The sequence below is a fragment of the Triturus cristatus genome, chromosome 8, assembly GCF_964204655.1.
Source record: "Triturus cristatus chromosome 8, aTriCri1.1, whole genome shotgun sequence".
Taxonomy (NCBI): Eukaryota; Metazoa; Chordata; class Amphibia; order Caudata; family Salamandridae; genus Triturus; species Triturus cristatus.
Genome location: NC_140591.1, coordinates 718,991,610 through 719,015,587, shown reverse-complemented (window position 1 = coordinate 719,015,587; position 23,978 = coordinate 718,991,610).

Here is a 23,978-nt window from a genome sequence, read left to right as displayed (position 1 = left end):
TTTTTTACCGTACGCGTACGGTAAGCGTAATCGGCGAAATTAGCGAAAAAATAAAAATTCCGTTTTTGGCCTTGGGGGATCTTGGGGGACTACCTCAACATTGCTATGTGTGTGGGAGCTGTCTAAACAGCCCCTTTACATGTTTTTGTGCTTTATATTTTAAACATCACTCTCAGTGCGAGAGAGAAAATGGCGGCCGCCGCTTCCTGGTTTCGGCCGATTCGAATGTTTACTAAGATCTAAGAGCCAATCAGAATCGCGCTCGCGCACGCCACCGTACGCGTACGGTAAGCGTACCGTAAGCGCACCGTAAGCTGGCTCAGATATATATATTGATTTAAAGGCTATTTTCTCAGAATCTACTGAACAGATTTACACCAAACCTACAAAAGGCACTTCCTTGACCTGAGGACTACCTCTCTGCCAAATTTCTAGTAATTCTGTTCAGCCGTTCGGGCTGTAGCCCTGTCTAAAGGTCCTATGGAAAAATGCATGGGAAAAACGCGTTTTGGGACCCCCCTTTTATCTCAGCCCCCGCTTGACGAATCCCCCCGAGACTTTCAGGGAAGGAGCGGAGCGTAGCGCCCCACCTATTTTGAAAAATTCGCGAGGATTCGTCGACCGGCGCCAAAGTTATTCAAAATAGAATGTTGCGGATTTCCTATGGAAACGTGGTCCTAACTATAACTACCTACTGGCGACCGCCAGTAGGTAATATATATATATATATATATATATATGGACTTGGTAGGAATACCCTGGCCCCTAGGCCTGGTGGTAGGGTCCCAGAGGGACCCAGCCTGGGGCCAAAAACATTTTGTTTTTTAAAAACATTTTGACACTAACTTGCGAAGGATCTGCAAATACGCAGCAAAATGTGTAAAAAAACATGCGAGGGCTCCTGTGCTTGTATTTTAAAACCATGCGGTGGACCAAGGCTGAGGCATTTATTTTTTGTGGGAGGGGCGCATGGACCTGCTCCCCAGGGTGATTTTTGCACCAGGGACCCCATTCACTGGGGTCCAACATCTTATTTAGGGGGAGGGAGGCATGCAGCCCCCTTTCCCTGGCCAATTTTGAACCCTGGGACCCCATCCCCATGGCCCTACGTATTTTTTCAGATGGAAGGGCACACAGCCCCTCTCCCTGGGCCATTTTCAGCTCTGGGTACTCCATCCCCTGGGGTCTAATGTATTTTTGAGGGGGAGGAGGGAATATTGCCACCTCCCAGGGCCCCTTTCAGCCCTAGGTTCCCCATTCCCTGGGCTCGACTTTTTTTCTGGGTGCGGGGGGCACGCATCACCCCTTCACCTATGGTTTCAGCCTCGGGACCACATCTCCAGGGGACTGATATATTTTTAAAGGAGAGGGGGCCAAACGGCCTCCCAACCGAGCCTCTAAAGGCCCCTAGGACACCATCCCCTGGGGCTGCTAAACTTTTGAAAATGGAGGGGTGCCACCCGGCCTCCCTCCTCACCCAGTTATGGCCCAAGGACCCCATCCCGGTTCACTAGCTATGTCCCAGGGAGACGAACCCTATGGCATAGTGGTTTTCTTGCCTGGAAACCAGAGTTTGCTCCCGCTTGGCTGGAGCATAAAAAAAAACTCCCACCACACACACAAAGTCTGCTGAATGCCAATGGTAGCTCTTTAAATGCTTCAACCAGCTGGTAGCAGACTTTCCCACACTGATGCGGGCAGGGAAACAGATCAAAATATTGCTCCTGCCCGGAGAGAGCAGCATTAGTATCTGCACTCTCTGGGCAGGAGCAGTTCCGGCTCCTGCTGCACACTGGAAGCAGGCTGGGGCCGCTGGGGCTTTGAGGCTCCCCCTGTGGCCCACAACGAGTATATGGTGGATGTCTTGGGTGGGCACCCGAGCATCCACCTTTAAGTAATGAAGGTCTTGGGGGATGGGCTATCCAGGGCTGATAATTGATTGGGGAGGGGAACCATGCAGCCCCCTCCCCTTTACTTAAAAAAAGCAGCCCTGGGGGATGGGGTCCTCAGGGCCTAATAAGGCTTGAGGAGAGGTGCCTCAGTGCCACCTACCCTTTATTTTAAGTGGTTGCCCAGGGGCATGGAGTTCCCAGGGCCTAATAAGGCTCGGCGAGGGGGGGCATGTGGCCCCTCTTCCCTTCAATTGAAAAAAATGGCTGTGGAGATGGCCCTCCTCCCCCTTAATAAAAAAATCACCAGTTAAAGTTATCTCAAGTAACTATAACTTGTGGCCTAAGGTAACTATAACTCACACCGTTGCCACACACTGATAATTACCCCACATATTACATCACTCACGAGATCTTCTATGACATCATTAATAATATCACTACAACATTTGCAATGAAATTATTGATGAGAAAACTGTGCATGGTGGGGGCGCAAGTTATAGTTACCTTAGGGCACTAGTTCTAGTTACATGAGATAACTATAACTCGTGAATGTCTGTGGTTTTTAGAGTTTAAAATTTGTTATTACTGAGCATTTCACCTAATTATAATGTTACTTTCACCTTTCAGTGAAATATATATATATATATTTATATATATATATATATATATATATATATATATATATATATATATATATATATATATATATATATATATATATATATATATATATATATATATATATATATATATATTATCTACTGGCGGTCGCCAGTAGATAGTTATAGTTAGGACCGTGTTTCCATAGGAAATCCGCAACATTCTATTTGGAATAACTTTGGCGCCGGTTGACGAATCCCGCAACATTTTCAAAATAGGTGGGGCGCTCCGCTCCGCTCCTACCCTGAAAGTTTTGGGGTGATTCGTCAAGCGGGGTCCGAGAAAAAGGGGGGTCCCAAAACGCGTTTTCCCCATGCATTTTTCCATAGGACCTTTAGTCGAAGGTACAGCCCGAATAGCTGAACAGAATTACTTGAAATTTGGCAGAGAGGTAGTCCTCAGGTCAGGGAAGTGCCTTTTGCAGGTCTGGTGTCAATCTGTTCAGTAGTTCCTGAGAAAATCAAAAGTAAAATCATATATATATGTGGGCGGAGCCTAACCGCACATCTCATCCTGAGATCTGATTGGCTGTCAGCACTTCATCCAAGAAGTGTTGGCAGCCATCTTGGGACCAATATACATGATAGCACCTCATCAAAAAGCATTGCAGTTAATAGATGGTTTTAAGACTTTAGTTACATTATAAATCATTTGTTGATGGTACCATACTCATTTTAGGAATTGTGGTATGTTCTAAGGTGATTTCACCATGTGAAAAAGCCTTCTGCTGGGATATCATGATTGAGAGAAAAATATTTTCTCATGCTTTTCCCACAGAGGTTTGGAAGGTGATCTATAAGCTAAACCAAGAGCTTATTTTCTGTAAATTCACATTATCTTTCTCAGTCATGTGAGAATGAAGTCTGACATTCTCAGTAAAACATGTACATCCAACAAGGGCAGAGACTGTCAGTTGATTCCTTTGTGTTCTACTGCAGCTTCCCAGAGTGTTCCAAAGAACTACTAGAGCGCTAACAGTCCTACTTATGATAAACGTATGGCACACCTGAAGCCATCTTGCTTGGATTAAAGTGGTAACTCTTAAAACATTTAATTTAAAAAGGAACAAAATGAGGGGGTTCATTTTTCCATAAAAAGTATGATTAGTGCTGCAGAAAGAAAAATTAGGGCACATTTTGAGTGACTTCTCAAATCCTCTTCTATTTCATTAAAAAATTCTGACATGCAGACTGAAACATGCACTTTCAATACCAGCAGCAGTTTTCCCTGGTGAGCAGTAGCTTTACTACAGTGATCTAATGAGCAAAAAGAGTGCTAACATTCTGAATTTATGGCAAATGTGTGACACATCTGAATGCCTTCTTGATGGAATCAAAGTAAAAAACTGAAAGTATTTCCTACTGAGGAGACTGCAGTAAATGAGGAAATTAGGAAACTTCATAACAAATAAGTCTCCCAAGATGGCCACCAGAGACAAAAGAGCCCAAATATCACCCAGATGTAGCCCAAGTATAGCCCAATGACAGAATGTCCCAGAGTGTTCTTAAAAACAACTAGAGCGCTTACTGTTTTTATTATGACAAACGTATGGCACACCTGAAGCCATCTTGATTGGAATAAACTGGTAACACTTAAAACATTTAATTTAAAAAGGAACACAATGAGGGGGTTCATTTTGCCATAGAAATTATGATTAATGCTGAAGAAAGAAAATGAGGGCACATTTTGAGTGACTTCTCAAATCCTCTTCTATTTCATTAAAAAATTCTGACATGCAGACTGAAACATGCACTTTTAATACCAGGAGCAGACTTCCATGGTGAACAGTAGTTTTACTACAGTGATCTAATGAGCAACTAGAGTGCTAACATTCAGAATTTATGGCAAATGTGTGACATATCTGAATACCTTCATGATGGAATCAAAGTAAAAAACTGAAAGCATTTCCTACTGAGAAGACTGCAGTACATGAGGAAATTAGGAAACTTCATAACAAATAAATCTCCCAAGATGGCCACCGGAGACAAAAGAGCCCAAATGTAGCCCAAAATCACCCAGATGTAGCCCAAATATAGCCCAATGACAGAAGTGTGCAAAACACTTATTATTTTGTGTTTTTGCAGTGTTATATAGTGCAGACTTGTCAGGTATTGGAGTGTTTTACATGAGCATTGGTTACATCACACAAGAACAAATTCATTTTTGTTGTAGACATGGGAAGACTAAGTGATTTGACCAGAATCACAGAATGGCGAGCTGAAGCAGAAACTCCAGTCTGCAGTTCTGGAAGTAACACCACATCCTCTCCCCTAAGTGCAACATTTAATCAAGTGGTCAACTGGATAAAAAAACATAAAGATAACAAATCATTTAAAAGTGCTTTGTCGCTATTTGAAAACTCAGAAAATATGTCCTTATTTGAGTCTTTTAGAGCACTAACCATAATTTTGATGCCAATAAGACCCTCTCATATATGTAATTTCTAAAGGAAATGCTCTAGGTATTACAGTTTTGATTACATCAAGATGACGTCAGGCGTTCCATACTTTTGTAATAAATATAGAATGTTAGCAATCGAGTTGTTCATTAGGATACTGTTGAGAGGCAGAGGCCAGGGGCATGGACTCTGAAAATTGAAGGCAGGTAGGAGGGTGCAAAGGCAACAATTTAACCACACTGAGCAGGCAGGAAGGGCCATGGAAGCACAACAGACTATGGAGGGCAGTGGAAAGGGGGGCAGGGGCAACAAACCAACAATACAGGACTTGCAAGAGAGGCTGTGGCAATGTAATAGACCATTGTGGGCAGAAGGAAGAGGCAATGGTAGTACAACCATACATGCCAACAGACCCGATTTAGCCAGGAAACGTCCAATGTTTTTAAGCTCAAATGGGCTTTATTTGATCTGTCTCCTGTCTACAATCTCCTATTTTTCAATGTAACTCAAAGGGGAAAATCAATACCCCAGTTTTTTTTCAAAATCTCCCTCTTACCAAGTTCAAAATGTTCGCAAGTATGGTACATTGGATCATGGAAGGAAATGGGGTAGGGACATGGACTTGGATAACAGAGGACAGGAGGGACATGGAGAGGTGCACCAAACTGACCCTGCAGGGCAGGCATAAGGGTTTGCAGCAGCACAATACACCACACAGGGCATGCGGGACGGGAGTGCAGCACAACAATCCATAGAAAGCAAGAGGGAGGGGACAGGACCATGCACATGGACAACAGAGAACAGAGGGTCAAGAGGCTTTGGTAGCTAGCTGACCATAATGGACAGACAGGAGAGAAAGCTGCAGCATAACAGACCATAAAGGGCAGGAGGGACGGATCAGGGACATTACAATGGAACAGACAAGCCAGGAGGGAGGGAGTAGGGGTCTGCACATGTAAACAGAGGGCTGGGGGCAAGGGGGCAGGGCAGGAGCAGCAAGATAGCCATGGAGGTCAGGCAGGATGGGCACTAGAACCAAGACACACCATGAAGAGCAACAGTGAGACTGTGATGGCATACACACAGACCATGGAGGGAAGGTGGGAGGGGGTCAGGGGCAGCTAACTGACCACACAGGGAAGGTGGGAGGGGCCATGGCAGCACAGAAGACCATGCATGGCAAGTGGGAGGGTTAGTGGCAGCACAATGGCTATGATGGGCAAGAAGGAGGGTGCAGGGGCATGCACAAAGGACGATGGAGGATAGAAGGGAGGGTCAGGACCTGTGCACAGACAAGAAAGTTCAGGGGAAGGGGCCTCACAACAGACCGCACGGGGCAGGCAGGAGGAGCAGTTGCAGCACAACAGACCAGGGAGGGCAGAAGGGTGTTGCAGTACAATGGACCATGTAGGACAGGAGGAAGAGGATAGGGGCATGGCATGTGGACAGGCAGGGTGGAGGTGGCAGGGACAGGTTACAGTCATCTGACAATGCTAGGCAGGTGGGAGGGGGGTGGCAGCTCAACAGAACACTCAGAGTAGATAGGAGTGGCAGGTCCATGGAACATGGTGGGCAAAAAGGATGGAGCAGGGGCATGCACAAAGACATCGGAGGGCAGGGGGAAGGAGAATAGGGGCAGCAAGCTAAGCACAGAGTTTAAGCAGGAGGTCAATGATGGGGCATAGAATTGGGCAATGGAGGGCAGGAGGAGTGGACTGGTATATCATACTAAATTGAGGGTAGTGGCAGCACATCAGACCATGCATTGCAGGAGGGAGGAGGCTAGTCCATGGATTCACACAACAGAGGATAGGGAGGAGGGGGATGGGGCAGCAAGCTAACTTTTCAGAGAAGGCGGGTATTAGGAACTTTATTGTTTTTAAAACGTGTGTCTGTGCAAACTACTTAAAATATGAACAAGTATGCAGCATAATCTCACTTGTATTCAGGAAGAAGAGGACGTTTGTGACTGTGACTCCGGGCACACTTGGCAGAAACACCCCCTGACCCTCCACCCCCTATCGCAAAATGTAATGCCCGTGAAAAGGGTAGGTGAACAGAGTGTTATATAGAACATAGTCCTGAGAGCACGATTGAAAATGAAAACTAGATATAGTGTATGGTATAAACTATGCACCAAAAAGTGTGATATAAGATGAACCGGGCGTGAAATATAATATGCAATACATTGTGCGCAATGACAGATTCATTGGAGAGCGCGAGATAGCACAGGCACTAGCGCGTGCTATGCGATATGCGCCTTGGAGTGTAATATGCACAGGGCAGTGTTGTGTAACCTAACTAGTCTCTAAAGTTGTAATATAAAATATGTGCTGGGGAGTGTAACGTTGCATATGCACTGTGACAAAGATATGGATCCCAGATTGTAATATGTATGGCATAGCACTGTGCGTTATAACAAAGGCATCGAGGAAGGCACGTTAGATGGGGCAATATAACCCGTGCGAAGACAAGTGTGGCATGACATATTCACGGGGTGGTGTTACAGTGCACATGGGCTAGAGAGTATCATAGCATATGCACTAGCTAGTGGAATACAACACAGAGGTGTGTGGCACTCGGCAGGCAATGGTGGGTGTAACACAGCATTGGGCTCTGCCAGGAGCGCGCTGTGACTCTCAAGTGATGTTCGTTCCCTTTCCAGAGAGTAAAATAAAAAGAATTACACATCCGGCAGTGGATGTGTGTTTTATTAACCGTGAGGGGGGTTTCTTGCATAGTTTTGGTCGAATTTTTGTCGAATCCCCTTTGAATGGCTTGGTGTGCATGTGTATTAAATATGCCCGTCAATAGCTACCCATGTTTGTATAAATAAACAACAAGGATGTCTACCGGGATTAGGCACGGTAGGGCATCAGACATGTCAGAGCTTCACTAGTGGTGTAAATACATTCCACGTGGATTCATTGTATGCATAGTCGCCTTTTAATGAATATCACGCAAATCGTCATGGTGATAGGTACGTACGGTTTGTCCAGCATGTCCTAGGTGTGTCTATAAATATATATATTTTAAAAATAATAAAAAACAGTGGCCGGCCCTGGGGATTGGGGTCAAAACAATATAATTAGGAGACAGGCCCTGGGGGATGGGGTCATCAGGGCCAATAAATTAGAATAAGAAGGGGAACCACACAGCCCCCCTTCTTAAAAAATTTAAATAAATAAAAGACTGGCATCGTGCCGGAGGCCATGCCCCCTCCTTGCAGCACTCTGCAAACGCGCCCCCTGGCAAGTTGTAAGTTAGGGAATTAATTCCTCTTCAATACTGAGGGTCCCTGAGGGCCAACTAGCCCAACAGGCATCTCCAGTATGCTCCAGGGAGCTGCGCTGCAGACAGGTGTTCTGAGGCCAAGCCCCTTTTTACACCTCTCTGCAACGCAGCTCTGTGGCGCTTACTGGAGGTACCTACTGGTCTAGTTTGACCCTAGGGACCCTTAGGATTCAAGGGGACTTAATCTCTCAACTTAGAACAGCCACAGGGCGCGTTTACACAGTGGTGAAGGGAGGGGACGGGGCCTGAGGTGACGTGTGCAAACAAGCACTATGGCACGTTTTAAATTGGGGATATAATTTCCCTTCAATACTGAGGGCCCCTGGGGGCTAACTAGCCCACCAAGTGCTTCCAGTAAGCGCCACTGAGCTGCATTGCAGAGAGGTGGTCCAGGCCGTGCCACTTTTTACACCTCTCTGCAACGCAGCTCTATGGCACTTACTGGAGGTACCTAGTGGGCTAGTTGGACCCTAGGGACCCTCAGGATTCAAATGAACTTAATCTCCCAACTAAAAACGGACAGAGGGCGTGTTTACACAGTGGTGAAGGGAGGGGACGGGGCCTGAGTTAACGTGTGCAAAAACGCCCTGTGGCCTGTTTTAAGAGGTAGTTTTAATCCCCCTGCCCTATTATATACTAGGGGCCTACAGAGGAGGTCATGCTAATCACAGGGGGACCCCAACGCATAATGTTCCCTAGTGTATGTAGGTGTTTTCACTGTATTCTAAGTGTCTTTTAACATAGCACTGGCTCTAGGACTGGTTAGTCAGACTCAGTTACCATCAGTATCCGTCTGAAAAAGTTGAGGGTACAGGATGATTTTGCAACAAGGCTTCTTTCTGCTCTTCTTTTTGTTCTTTCTGCACGTTATCCTTCTTCCTGCACTTTTCTTCGTCTTTGAGGACTTCTGTTGCTTCTTTCTGCACTTCTTTTTTTTCTTTCTGTGCATTTTTTCTTCTTTCTTCACATGACCTATCTCTGTAGGCATAGTTAGAAATTAGCATTTAAAAAACCTTTGAAATTCACAGAAAAAAACATAGGTTTCAGGCACGTTATAGTTAGGAATTAGCATTTAAAAAACCTCAGAAATTCACTAAAAAACCATAGGTTTCAGGGGTGTTATAGTTAGCTGGACTTTTCACTTGTACAAAACCATTGAAATTCCCCCGTTATAGTTAGTTCAGCTAACTATAACTCGCGCGCCCGCAATGCACTGCTGATGACGTCACATATTACATCACTCATGACATGGTCAGTGACATCACTCATGACATCACTGATGACATCTCAAATGACATCACTCATGACATCACTGATGACATCATCCTTGTGATAGAGTGGCAGACCTCCTCTCACCCTAATATAACCTTTGATACACACATTCAAAAATAGAGACTAAAATTTTCAAAACAATGGACATACCAATACCAGTTACAACAACCTCTTCAGTAATTCTAAGATCCACATACACATACACTCATTCACCAACAGTCCTATACAGTCACTCATACATGTACTCACTCATCATATGTACTCATACACCTATACATCCTGTTACACAATGCCACTCATCCATAGAGTTACTCACACACATAGTCACTCATGCTAATAAAGAATCAAACATATATTTACTTGCATATACAGTTATACACATGGTGCAGATCGGAGCTTCCGAATCCCCTCTACTTCCACGGACGGAGTGATCTCACAGTCACACACGCACACGCACATCACACGCTGGTGGGGCCCATTACACCAACATTCATCCTACCACTCTTATCCGTGCCATGTATAAGGGAAACACTTTCTGATACCTATCCAATCTGCATGTACTTTGAGGTCAATGGCATCTACTAGTTGCTTATAAATCTGGCGAAAACATTTCAAATAATATGGAAAAAAATTCAATAAACATGACAAGAAAATAACCACCCGACACAGAGATTCAAACAGAATATTCGTTTATCTAAAATTGTAGGAAAAGCCAATTAAATGCAAATTCATTTCTCTCATATTTACCTATTCTGTCTAAATGTCAGAACCGATCCTCAGTAATCCCATCAAGGTTTCTAGCCGTCATGTAGAGTCACCGTCCTCTCCGTCAGCATAGGGACATCAGTTCGGGAAGAAGACGCGCTAGACCTCTCTAGTCTACTAATATTTATACTAAAATTTACATTCTGTAATGTTACAATTTATTGTTCAGAACGGATGAATGGCGGAAATAATGTCATCGTGGTACATTTGCGATACTGTGCAAGATTTTCTCACACTTAGATTGTCCCAAATAATGAATAGAAAAATTAGATGTCCATGACTAATTCGATACTTCTACGGATGTCTCTTTTAGATAATTTGTATCCCAGTCGTGGGATCATCAGTTCATAAGTTCAGTATTCAGGTTTGTAACAAATTCCATGTTCAGGGGCTCTTGGCATCCGTCCTGGATTTGTCGTCATGATCATGGCTTTTCAGTTTTGTCGAGTGGGCAAGGTCACAGGCAGCACGAAGCTTCCTTGCAAAAATTTCCATCAACTCGAATGCAGGCTGCGGGTGGTAGCCATTTTCTGGTAGGCCACATTGGTCAACTTAATCGAAATAGAACATAAAACAGAATTACTGCACAGAAATGATTATACAGTGTTACTCCCCTGCTAATACCCTTATGTGTATGTATTTATCTAGCCATTTGTGACATCAAAAGCCATTAATGCATATTAATTATAAGCGCAAAACACAATAACATCACATAAGCAACTTCTAATTCGTCAATAGCTCACCAATTTAGTTCACTTATTATTTTAGCCATGCAATAACGTTCCCACGTGTAATTCTTCTGTTAATAAGGTTGATTAGACACGACTTTAACATATCTTTAGTAGTTAATAATTAATCAGTAGTACTTTTAATTATAACATGCAAAAAATGAAACAGGTATTCGGTTTTAAAGTAAAAACCCTGCTCCATCACATACACCACCACACTTAATTCTACGGAAACTTACACATACTTAGTCTTTTAAACAATCACTTATAGAAACACATACTTATTCATACAGGAACTCTTTCAATCTCTCACTCTCACATATACTCACTTATATACACCAATAGTCAAATATACTAGTTTAAAACATATGTAGTTACTCATAAAGACACTATTGAGACAGTCATTCACTCACTAACACACCCATACACACACTCATCCACCCATACAGTCCTGCACACATGCTGTGTTCAACACATACAAACAGTGAGTCACTCATTCATGCACCTATGCACTACGTAATACCCCCCACCGAACCATGCAGACACTCAGACTGATACTCAAAAAACCAACTAATAACCTATATAGACACCCATGTAGCTACTCACCAACCCATGCAGCCACTTATACACAAAGTGAGAGACTGATACAGATATTTACATATTTAAACATTACTCACTAAGCCATGTATTCACTATGATACACTTAATCAGTCAGTTACACAATCAATTTTTCAAAAACAAATCATCCATTTAGACACTTATATACCCATTTATTCTTCCATCGACCTTGAGATATTAATATATAAAACATATTTAATTTTCAGAAAAACACACATCCACTGGATGATGTCATCAGTGATGTCATTTGAGATGTCATCAGTGATGTCATGAGTGATGTCACTGACCATGTCATGAGTGATGTAATATGTGACGTCATCAGCAGTGCATTGCGGGCGCGCGAGTTATGGTTAGCTGAGCTAACTATAACGGGGGAATTTCAATGGTTTTGTACAAGTGAAAAGTCCAGCTAACTATAACACCCCTGAAACCTATAGTTTTTTCAGTGAATTTATATATATATATATATATATATATATATATATATATATATATATTCCCTTGATTAAAATCATTTTATTTTAATTTAATTGATGATTTGCTTTTATAATACCGATGCTATGACTACGGCTCACAGGAAATAGACGATTATTAATTTATCTCATATTGGAGAACTTATGCAGCAGAGCAAAGAAGACAAGATGGAGTATAGAGGGTATTTGGAGAGACCATATGCTTAGGAGGATGGCTGTGGACAGATTTGATAGTAACAACAAGAATCTATCAGGGGCGTAACACAGGCCCCCGCAGCCCCCGCGTTGCGGGGGGGCCCCGCGCTCCAGGGGCCCCCTCACTTGATTCACTTCCTTTAGTGGTGCGCTGTGCGCACAGCACGCCCGGCCTCTTCAGCCTCTTCCATAAATTAAATGGTGCGCAAGGCGTGCATGCCTGGTCCCCGCTGAGCTTCAGAACTCAATCTCCGATCCTCTTCCTCTTAAACAAGAACTGAGGCTCTTAATAAATGTTGCACGGGCCCCGGCCGGGCCTCTGAGCCTCTTAAGAAATGGTGCACGGGCCCCGGCCGGGGCCCCTGAGGCTCTAATAAATGGTGCACGGCCCCGGCCGGGGCCCCTGAGGCTCTTATAAAAGGTGCATGGGCTCCGGCCGGGGCCCCTGAGGCTCCTAATAATGGTGCGTGGGCCCGGTCGGGGGCCTCTGAGGCTCTCTTTATATTAAATGGCGGGACAGGGTGGGTGCCCGCAGCGCGCACTTGCTGCCTTCTGGGACGCGTATCCGCATTGTTCAGGGTGGTGGCTGGGCTGGTGACCAATGCCCTGATTGCATTTGTCAGGACATGCGCATTTAGCGCGCGCGCAATTAAAAGTGCGGCGTCCATTTCCAAGAAGACCCTCACCCAGCCACGCTCCTACGCAACGCAGGTCAGGACTGTCCGAAGTCCGTCACCGGCCTTTATCCACAACTTAAATTGCCCCCCGCCCCTGCCTGGCTAGCCTTGCCCTGCCCTCAGCCCTGCCTTCTCCCCGGCCCGCTCGGCCTCGTGCCTAACTCTGAGCTGCAGGCCAGGCCCAGCCCTCAGGTCAGGTGAGTCTGCGTCCGACGGTCCGAGCCTAGTAGGCAGGAGGAGTGGTTCGTGGGTGGTGGCGAGGACCGTCGGAGTCTCAGTGGGTAACGGGGTGGTAATCTGTAAATTTGGTCTGTTATCAGGGAGGCATCATGGTGGGGCCCGACCGGCAATAAACCTTTTAAAAGATAACATGGTGTGTCTTATGCTCAGCTCACCTCCCTGTCTGTTCCTTGGCTTATTAGCCTCCCTACTGCTCGATCACCTCATCATAAATGATTCTACTGCTAGTGCTACCAGAAGGCTGCGGTACCGAACAGAGAACATCAATAATCAGGCCTTGAACGTGACATTTGTGTTCACAAACCAAACATGCACAGTCACACAGCATAGCCCTTTTCAAACGCGGGCCGGAGAGCATGAATCACGCCTTGTATATCTATTTAGCAGCAGTTGGGGGGGGGGGGGGGGGGGGAGAGGGGGCGGTTTCTAAAGGCCAGGGAGGCAGTTACACGAGCTAAGTGGGGGGATAAATTAAACCAGAATGGAAAATTAAACGTGCTCCCATGTGTGCTGCTTTGCTCCCAGGGGTTTAAATGCAGAACAAATATCTAATGAACTTTCCCCGATTATGACGAAGTTTGCGGTGCTACTTTGGCACAGCCACTAAATATCACCACAATCACAATCTTGTTACATTATTTGGTATTTCTCAGCCACTAATTGTGCGCACGGCTCCATACTTCACCCACTCTCTATCCAGTGAGCCAGCAGCATTCTCCTTTCATCTTGCATGAGTATCCTCCTCTTGCCTTCCCCAAGTATTTCCGCCTCTCTATCTGTGTAGGCCGGGCGCATGTTTTTAGAAACTGCATCTGCATTCTCCAGATCTCATGGTGCTGACATGAAGAAAACGAATTGCAATAAACGCATCCCTCAGACGTCTGGATTTTTTCCATGAGTAGCTTGTAACAAACAAACTGGCAGAGGGGAGGCGAGTAGACGGAGCAGAGCAGCAAGGTGGAGGCTGGAATGTATTAACTGCAGCGCAGTCACTGTCTGAGCAGTCTGTGGAAATGGCCCTCAATTAATTAGCTCATTGATAGCCAAATTATGTTTACATTGGCACGCTTTCTTAACATGATAATGGCTGGTACGCGACCTTACAAGTGTCCATGGCAGTTGTTTAAATACCATGCCAACCCCATGTTCGGTGACGGCGGGAGATCTGTGTTTGTGGTGCGGTGGGGTGTAATACTTGCCAAGAAATACAGCGAGGGAAGAACGCAAGCCTGACTTGGTCTGGGTGGGTGGACGCAGGGAAGGTTCTCTCCTCATATATTTTTTAATGGGCTCACATAGTGCGTTTTAAAGTACAGCTTTCACAGAAATCTCCTCAAAAGCCAAAGCCTCTGAAAGGGCACATTAAATATTACAGTACTTTCACAGCCTGACATATCTTGACATATAAGCCTCTTAGTTAATTAAATAGTGTGTGCACGTACGGGCCCGGTCGGTCCTCAGAGAGGCTCTTCATTATAAATGAGATAACATACATCTCCACACTGTTTTCCTTTTTATTCCTCATTAGATCTTCCTATTATACCCCATCCTTACTGGCGCTCATCATCATCATCTTTATCCCCACTACCTGCACTGCTCACTTGTGTCATTGTTGTTACCTTCTCACCCCTTTCCTCCTTTTAATCTTCTAGGCTCTCCCATCATTTCAGTCCATTCACAGCCCCTCTTCAAGATCCCCTCATCTGGTTCTTCTTTTCTCCTCCAAGTTCTCATCCTTTCTCTCCCTAGTGATTCCCCTTCATCTCCTAAAAATCGGTTTTTGTATGTAGTGTTTATGACCGCAGATGCGTCTTTTCATATCACCATCAGCAACAGATGTTGTTGCAGGGATTCTGCTCATGCACAGAACTATGCGCAGGAAACCAAGACCTCAGAGAATTGTGGTGTACCAAAAACTCCCCTCGGAACCAAGAACCCCTTATCCGACTAGCTTAGTGTCCCATTCGTTATCCGAGATTTAGCTCGGCGGTCCCAATGTATAGACAACCCAGAACAAGCGACTTTGTATATTCTCAGGAATGGTGGGAATCGGAAATACCTGTTCGTATGATTATATCAGTCCACAACAGAATAACAAAGACACGGTAAAGTTTAAAGAGTTTATTTTATAAACCTCGCGTCCTAAGATGCAGTAACTTGGCTAACATAAGCAGACAAATGGTCAAGATCAGAACCATCAGCATTGTTACAATACCATAGAAAATGAAAGGAGCAATCATAATAAAATGACAGTGAAATCAGATACCCTCCTTTATCTAGTAAACTAATAGGTTATTATTAGACTAATAGAAGGTCTCTAGGCTCGAATGGGGGACCCCATACCGTATAGATCAGCTTAGTAGAATCACATCACAGGATCAGCTAGGCTCTCTCCTGCAACAGCTCTTCTCCTCGAATGAATCTAAAAACATGCTGCTCTGCAATATTAAAGTACTCGTCTTTCAGGTATCTGCAGCTGCGTGCATGTTATGGCTAAAAGGTGGTACGATCAACCTACACACAACAACATGCACCGTCTAGTGACCCAGACTTGTTCTTTACGCGATGTACATACCAAGGTCACTGCTCACTGTTAAGGATGTTAAACAACAGACAGTTCTCATGTGAAGCAAAGTCGAGTCAGCAGTTCTCAAGCAATAACATGTGACAACAGTGTTGCGTGCAAAAAGCAGCAAAAGCGGCAAGATGGCTTTCTAACAGCTAACGCGGTTGTGCTAACTTAGCGTTGTAAATAGGGAGTGGCTAAACCATCCTACAATGTCACTATGCACATTTTGAGTATAATAAAGGGCTAGGCAGTGACCACAAAGTGACGTGTTGTGCAATAGACCTGTCCTCTGATTACTTATAGTAGCTTTCAATTAGTATGTAATGAGTCACAGTGTTTTGATCCCAGAAAGATGAGAGGCCAAGTAGGCCCTGTTAAGATTTTAGTTGGTTACTTGTTTGCTGAGGAGCACAGAATGTACAGGATGCAATATTTATCTTATGCACAGAACCAACTTCTCATTCTGTAATGTACCATTGCATACTTTTGTAAACTGGTTACATAGGCTTAGTTTTTTACTGGTTCCATGCAGTACCCCCTGGGCCTAATCCTTACATTTGAAATTCACATTTACTGCTATAGTGTGAGAAGGCATTTCATGAAAAGGAATATAAAGTAGGGTTGCCAAAAGAAAAATGCCAGCCATGTGTTGTTTAAAGACACTAACTAGGGTTATAAATAAAAATGTATGTATTCATTTGTTATGTGACTTTTCTGTCTTTGTCCCCTTTAATTATCAGTCATGGATCATTCAGGCAGCCCTTAAACACAATTAAGTGTTTTCTATTTGCTGTTTGAAGTATGCACAGATAAGTGCTGAAAATATGGCTTTAGGTGACTGCTTTATTTTTGTCCTGTAGGGGGCATCAAAATGAGCTGGTAACCCTAATCATAAGACTGGAAGTTTTGTTGATCTGAGCACATTATTTCCTACACCCTGGATCCCTATTAATGCCAAAATAACAATAGTTTAACTTATACCTGAAGCCCTACGCTGCCATAAATAACCTGCTGAGTTACTTCAAGTGTCCGGGAATGCACCCTTCATTCAGACAACTCACTCCTCTTTCTCGCCCTTCACTTTTACGCTCACCCTGTACTCACAGCAATCACAATGCACTCACACTATTCACCCGCTCACCCTGCACTCACCGTCCTCACTCTGCACTCGCAATGCACTTGTGCTGTTCACCCTGCAGTCACACGAGCTTCAGTCTAAAGATCTGGACCTTTTACAAGCATCAAATATGTTAAGTAGCGCAGCGAATACATTTGCCAGTTTCATAGAACAGTTTGAAGATGTTAAAAGCTCAGCATCTTCACTTGCAGCTGCATGGGGAATTCAATTTAATTTACACAAAAACGACCACGACGCAAAAAAAAGCACTTCGATGAACTCAGTGAAGACCAAAGGCTGTGCAATCCTGAAGACAATTTTAAGGTGTCTGTGTTTTATGCTAACATAGATATTGTTGTAAATCAGATAAAAACTCGATTTGCTGGTATGAACAATTTCATTTCATGATGCCTTCAGAAATCCTCAGAGCTAGTGAGGATGAGTTGTTTGAAGCAGCCATGACCCTGGCAGCTCATTACGAAAAAGACTTGTCCCTAGAGTTTCCACAACAACTCATCGCTTTCAAAGCTGTGTTGAAAGAACAAATACAACTTATCTCAGGTGGCACAATAAAGGATCTGGCTGACCCTTTATTATTGAGAAACCATGCAATTCTGCCCAGTGTTTTAGATGTTGCAACAGCACTGAAACTTTTTCTAACAATTCCAGTTACTGTAGCCAGTGCAGAAAGGTCCTTTTCAAAGTTAAAATTAATCAAGAACTATCTCCGAAGCACAATGACGCAGGAAAGGCTGTCGGGGCTTGCAAATGTAAGCATTGAGAGGGATCTGGCAAAAAAATTATATGTGAAAGCTCTAACGGAAGAGTTTGCACGAAGAAAGGCAAAGAGGCAAACATTCTTTCAGTCAAGTGCATCTATCCAACTCAGTGAACCAAGCAGTAGTAGCCTTCAGCCACCAGTCTAATTTGCCACTCCCTCTTCCTCGTGTAAGCAGTCTTCAGCCTTGTGTCCGCTCTTTAAGTACTGTTTTTCTGCTTTACCAGCCTTCAAACTCTGCAATTAACTTCATCAGGCTCCTGCAAGTACTGTTCCTACTGATAGTGAGTCTCAAAATGTATCTGTCTTTTCAATCCCATGAGGAAGCAGTAAGTAATATGGCATTCTGCCAGTATATCATACTTTAAATATTGTTCGCTTATATATAGGCTACCTCAATATTCTGAACATACGTTTATAGAGGCAAGAAGAAATGTATTCAGTTTAACCTGACTATATGCACCCCCTTGACACTTTATTTTGCACAGACAAAAGGGGCATCATTTGAGTAAACAGCTTTGTTTATTTTGCTGCTGAGCATATTATTGTTTTGCTGGTCACTTAAATATTTGGGCCTTTATGCACAAACTAAAGGGGCGTACTATGTCGACTTCTTTAATGTTCAAGCTGCTAAACTTGTTTTCGTTTTTACCACTTGCCTTGAAATATTTGCACCTTTATGCACAAATAAAAGTGGCATTGTTTGACTGGACAGGTTTGATGTTTATGCTGCTAAATTGTTATTGCTTTACTTTGAAATATTTATGCCTTTATTGCACAAACAAAAGGAGAATTAATCTGACTAAATAGGTTTGATTTATGTATGCTGGTGCTTGCTGTACTTGTTTTACCAGTCAGTTTGAAATATTTGCACCTTCATGCACATTGGTTGACTAAAGTGGGTTGATATTTGTATGCTGCTGTCTGCTGTACTTGTTACTGTTTTTCTAGTCACTTTGAAATATTTGAGCCTTCAAAAAGGGAATTGTTAGTTTAAACTGGTTTGATTATTGTATGGAGCTGTAGTTGTTGTTGGTTACCAGTTGCTTTGAAATATATGTGCCTTAATGCGCTCACCAAACAGGGAATTGTTTGACTTACCTGGCTTCATTTTTGCATACTGCTGGACTTGTTTTTACCATGCACTTTGAAAGTATTTTCACCTTGCTGCAAGAAGAAAGTCGATTGTTTTACAAAACGTGCTTGATTTTTGTATATTGCTGGACTAGTGATTGCTTTATTATGCACCTTGAATGTATTTACACTTTTTCTTTTGCTTTACCAACTACAGTTTGTATAGATTGTCATTGGGTTCTTGCTGATATGGATTGTTTTTATTCTACTTGCAGTGTTATTTATGGTGTGCAATATGTGTGCCTTAAATCTTGTATTTAGCATTGTTTACATTACAGAAATTATAAATTAAAACAGACAAACATCTGCATCAATGTTCTGAAGCATCCAAACAGTTTTCTTCCTCGACCTTGTTTGCCTGCCTGTTTTGGAATGCTTACTAATAAAGACATGATGGTAGAGATTGAAATTGCTTCCTCAGTTCACGTTATTATCATGCACAACCCTTGACAGTCACTAATGTGTGGCATGCAGATAATTCACCAGTCTATTTCTCTTGACTTTAATAGGCTACTGAGTTATATCTTGTGTACTTCTCATGTATATTGTCAGTCGAGTTTTTATGGAATTGCAGGTTTGGTTTTGTCTTTCAAAATTTCAAGTTATTGTCCATTAATGTCAATTCTATTTCAGACCCTTCATAGTTGTTCTTTGTTCTTCAGCCATAGGCAGTTCCTGAGACAATAGGATCGCTCCTTGGCATTGTTCTGATTGCTGCCTCAGTCAAATAATCTGCTTTTGACAGTATTGATACAAATGGCATAGCTTGTATGTTAAGAGTATTTCCCATTTTCTCATTAGAACTTAGAGAAAGACAATATAGAGGCATTTCATTTAAATGTTGGAGGTTTTAAATCAATATATACTAGATTTCTCGGTGATAGGGCAAAGTGGTAGGTGGTGTGCTGGGCCGCCGGGGGGGGGGCCCCTCCATGTGCTTTGCAGGGGGGCCCCCTCAAGTTTCGTTACGCCACTGGAATCTATTGCAGAAAGAGGAAAGCGAGCAACCCTGAAAGATTGGCAAGGAGAAATTTAGGGCGAAAAACAAATTATAAACAAACTAAAAGTATGGAAAAGAAATGGAGTGCAAGGATAAAAAGTACACTAATGAACGAAAAGGAAAAATTGAGGATCAGCCGTCAAGAACGGAAAGTAGGAAAAAGTAAACTTGAGTAATAGAAAATGAAGGTTCTCAGATGCTCCAAAATTGTCGTACGGCTTTATATTTCCTAGTAAAAACTGTGTGTATATTGGACAACATAAACGTCAGGATTGTGCCAGGTTGATTCTATGCACACCCCCAGGATATGCTGGCTATAATCCTGCCAGCCCACAAAGCACTATTGTTACCTCAAACCTAACCAGGTAGCAGATAGATTGTGCAACCTCAGGTCATGACAAATCTGATTTCCCAAGGAATCGTGGTAACAAATCTAGAGCTATTTGTTTAGACTCTCATGCATACCCAAAGTAATATACAACCTGTAGTTTCACTATACATTACAGCATTGCAATTCTTGAGTATAATATGTGTGCTGTAATGATCAATAAAAGGAAACAGAATAATGTAATTACCATTACGAGAATAGCTAGAAAGATGAAAAAGTCCACCATTGCGCTAAAACAGTGCTCCTACATAGTGCTCTGTAACATAGTCTTGCCTAGGGTGGGTGATCTGCGAAATTCCTGCTGGGTGGTCTAACTTTCCCATTCCCCCCGGGTAAGATCCACCAGGCTGTCTATCTTGTGGACAAGTCGAAAAACAGAAAACAGCTGAGCAGGAATTCTGGCATGCAGTGACCTAGCAGTGTCAGTGCTCCTCTGATCTAATCAAGGAAGTGGTTCTGCATATATAATAAACAGCACCCATATGACCATGTCGAAACCACAGCCAGGTCGCAACCGTTTTTTATAGTTTGATAGCTTTGTCGTTTACCGGACAATAACAATAATGAGATTTGTGCAGTGAAATTTATCCCTTGTTCAAGGTTTCATGATAGTGTGCCTACAAAGTTGAAATGTAATATACATATATCTTGGTGCATCTCAAAATCATATTTATCAGTATTAAAATAGTGCCATGTGGTAGTGTTCTAAACGTAATTCCACCGCAAGTGATTGGTGTCCCATCGGATAACATGGGCTGGTATTGGGACATTACCTCTATGTCCAGCTCCATGATGGCCCAGCTGATTTCTTTCATGTGTGTACTTTTTAGTCCTCGACACACTGGTGGTGTTGAGGTGTAACCAGCATCTACTTAGGTGACAGTTCAGAAAATGCCCACCTAACTTAACCGGTGTTCCCATTCCTTGGTGACTTTTTCGAAGCCTTGCTGCCCACACATAAGTCTGATCTCATGCTGGGAAGTTTTTGTTGCTCCCAGAGGTCAGAGACAAAGGACCTGTGTGAGCAGAAGGTGACACCTCCGCCCACACATGATGACTAGTGAATTGAACCGGCAATGCAGTGAGCCTCATAGGCTTCATTCATGCCACTGGTCAATCTAACAGTCCCCAGCTCGAGGACAAACCCTTCCCCAGCCCCAGGCACTGTTTTTCATGGGCAGATGGGAAATTAGCTATGCAGGAGGCATCCACCTCCACAAGGCTGACCCCACCTACAGGGGCTGGCAGCTGAGGTGAACGGCTGAGGTTGGTTCTGACAATCTTGAATTTAAGCTGAAACAGGTTCTGACTATTTTTAGTGACATACAACCATAGGATGTTGTCACTACTGAGGCGGATTAGCCACAGAACATGATTCTAATTGGCTATTAGGCCTCATACCCACTAACATTCCCTAAATCTAGGATTTAAGGGGCATCCCAGACTCCAGAACCTCAGATTTGACATGATACCAAGAGACCCGTTACACAACATAGCAGGACTCCACGAAGAGAGGTGCACCTGTGGCAGCCACCCTGTACCCACTGGATTTGAACTCGGTCAAGACAAGTCCAGTTAGCAAAGGAATGTGAACCCCTCTACAAACCCCAGACATCACAAGAACTAACTTGGTTTAGAGGATCTAGTCCCCTGCAGTTGGCAGGCGCAAACTGCAAAGTCCACAACCTTAAAGTCTTGCACCCCAAGCCACCTGACATGGCTGCTCCAAGTACATATATAGGTGGCTTCTGGGAACTGTTGTCCCAACCCTCAGTGAGGCTCAGTTTTCAACACCATTCCCCTGGTGCTCTGGATAAATATTTCTCTAACCAGAGTGCTTGAAGATACCAAGGCTTGTTGGTTTTTAGTCCAATGACAACCTGCTTGATTGAATGCTTAGAGAACAGAGCTATATCCACTCGAAGAACCAACCACTCATTTGGCTCCATCATAAACATCCTGCATTTGTTTTTACCCTTTCTTGGCACACCTGCCAGTTCTTCTGGCCACAGATCCTGTTCAGCACCATGGGTAGCCAAGAGCACCTCTACACCCGAGCCCCTGAGCGAGGTAGATTGGTCCAGGGCCAGCTCCTTGCTTCAATTCTAAAGGGTTTTGCTCAACTCACCCATGCAAGTACCATTTTTCTAAAGTAACTTTCAACACCGCAATTCTGATTTACAGCTCCGTTTGACAGCTGAAAGTGCACCTCTGCACCTCATTCAGTTTAAAGAGGTAACATTGAGCTAGCTGTTATGAACTGATCTTAGACCTCCAGAGACCTTAACTCCGAGTGGGTTCCATTGAACTCACCCTTTAAAGTATCAACTGCATATATGTGTTTTTCCCACTGACCGTAACATTAATGTTTTTCACATTGCAATGTATTGATTTACTTATTGCTTGAAAACTGATTGCTACGGTCATTCTGTATGTATTGATTTCGTTTTTATATAAAAATATATAAAATTAGAGCTATTTTTCTAAAATGGTGTTGGAATCCTCTCAATGCGTGTTAATTACTTATTGTCCATGTTGCTGATTTGAAAAGCTTCACAATGGTTCCTCTAAGTAGTCTGTAGGCTACTTGTCACTCCACCAGGACTGATAGACGGCATACTTAGAGTATACTGAGAGAAGGTCTACTGAGAGAGTACCCGGGTTCCATCTTTGCATATTTTATCAGTATTGCACAGTAAGGCACCCCTGCAAGACCACATAATACTTCTACCATACAAAAACCATACTTTATCACACAGTAATCTCAAACCAAGACATCACTCATGATTAATCACATCCACCAAACCAGAGAAGCAGAACAAGGACAAGCTATCTCTCACCGCCCTAGAATGAAAGCTACCATATTGCGATTGAGTTTTGCTTAGCAGGTTTGCATAAGACAGTATTGAAACTCTTTGTTTTTGGTCCTGATCAGAAAATGCTTTCTCTCATACAATTGTCTTTTTTTCTGCATTCAAATGCGATCTGTAAGTCAGGATTGCAGTTGTTGAACGATAAAACTAATGCCAAATGGATTTCCTCAGTTCCCCTCCAAATATCAAAATCATTGTGAATATACTGAAGCAACATTTCCAACTTATGGCTATGTGGGTTTCTACGATTGAAAATATAGGCTTCTTACAATAGGTTCATGTAAAGTTCTCTCAAAAGGTGATGGGAGGAATGCTTGCAAGTAATCTAACCACTGGCACTCACGCGGGTAGCATCCCCACCAATGGTTCTTTTGCTCACCGTGCCACCTCGGTTTAGACCTTGCCTTTGCCAAAGCAGTCTTGACCCTGCTCCTCATGGGAACCGTCAAGTCTGAACTGCCAGACCATGTCCTCTCTGAAGGGGAACACAAACAAACCAGGTTTAAACAGAGGTGCAACAAAAGAAAACAGAAGAAAGTAAGAAAGGTATTGAGAGTAAGAAAAACACTCCCTATTTTAAAACAAAAATAAGAAAACAAAATAAGAATTGGCAAAATCAAAAGACTGCCAGCCAGTGTCAGACCGATTGGCTTTACCAGTGCTTTTTTCCTTGTTACTGTATCAGGGCCTAATCCCGAGTTGCTTTACAGAGGTTGCAACACCTTATTTTGTACACATTTCTCCTTACATCAATAAGACTCGACACAATGTCTAAAAATCAAAGCAGGCTATACAATAAAAACGTGTAAGTGGCCACCTTCACTGCAGACTCAGAATAGCTCAAAGGTTTACTGCCCAGTCCTCTATATACCTTACAGTTCTTGCAGTGCCAAGAAGCTCCTCTCAG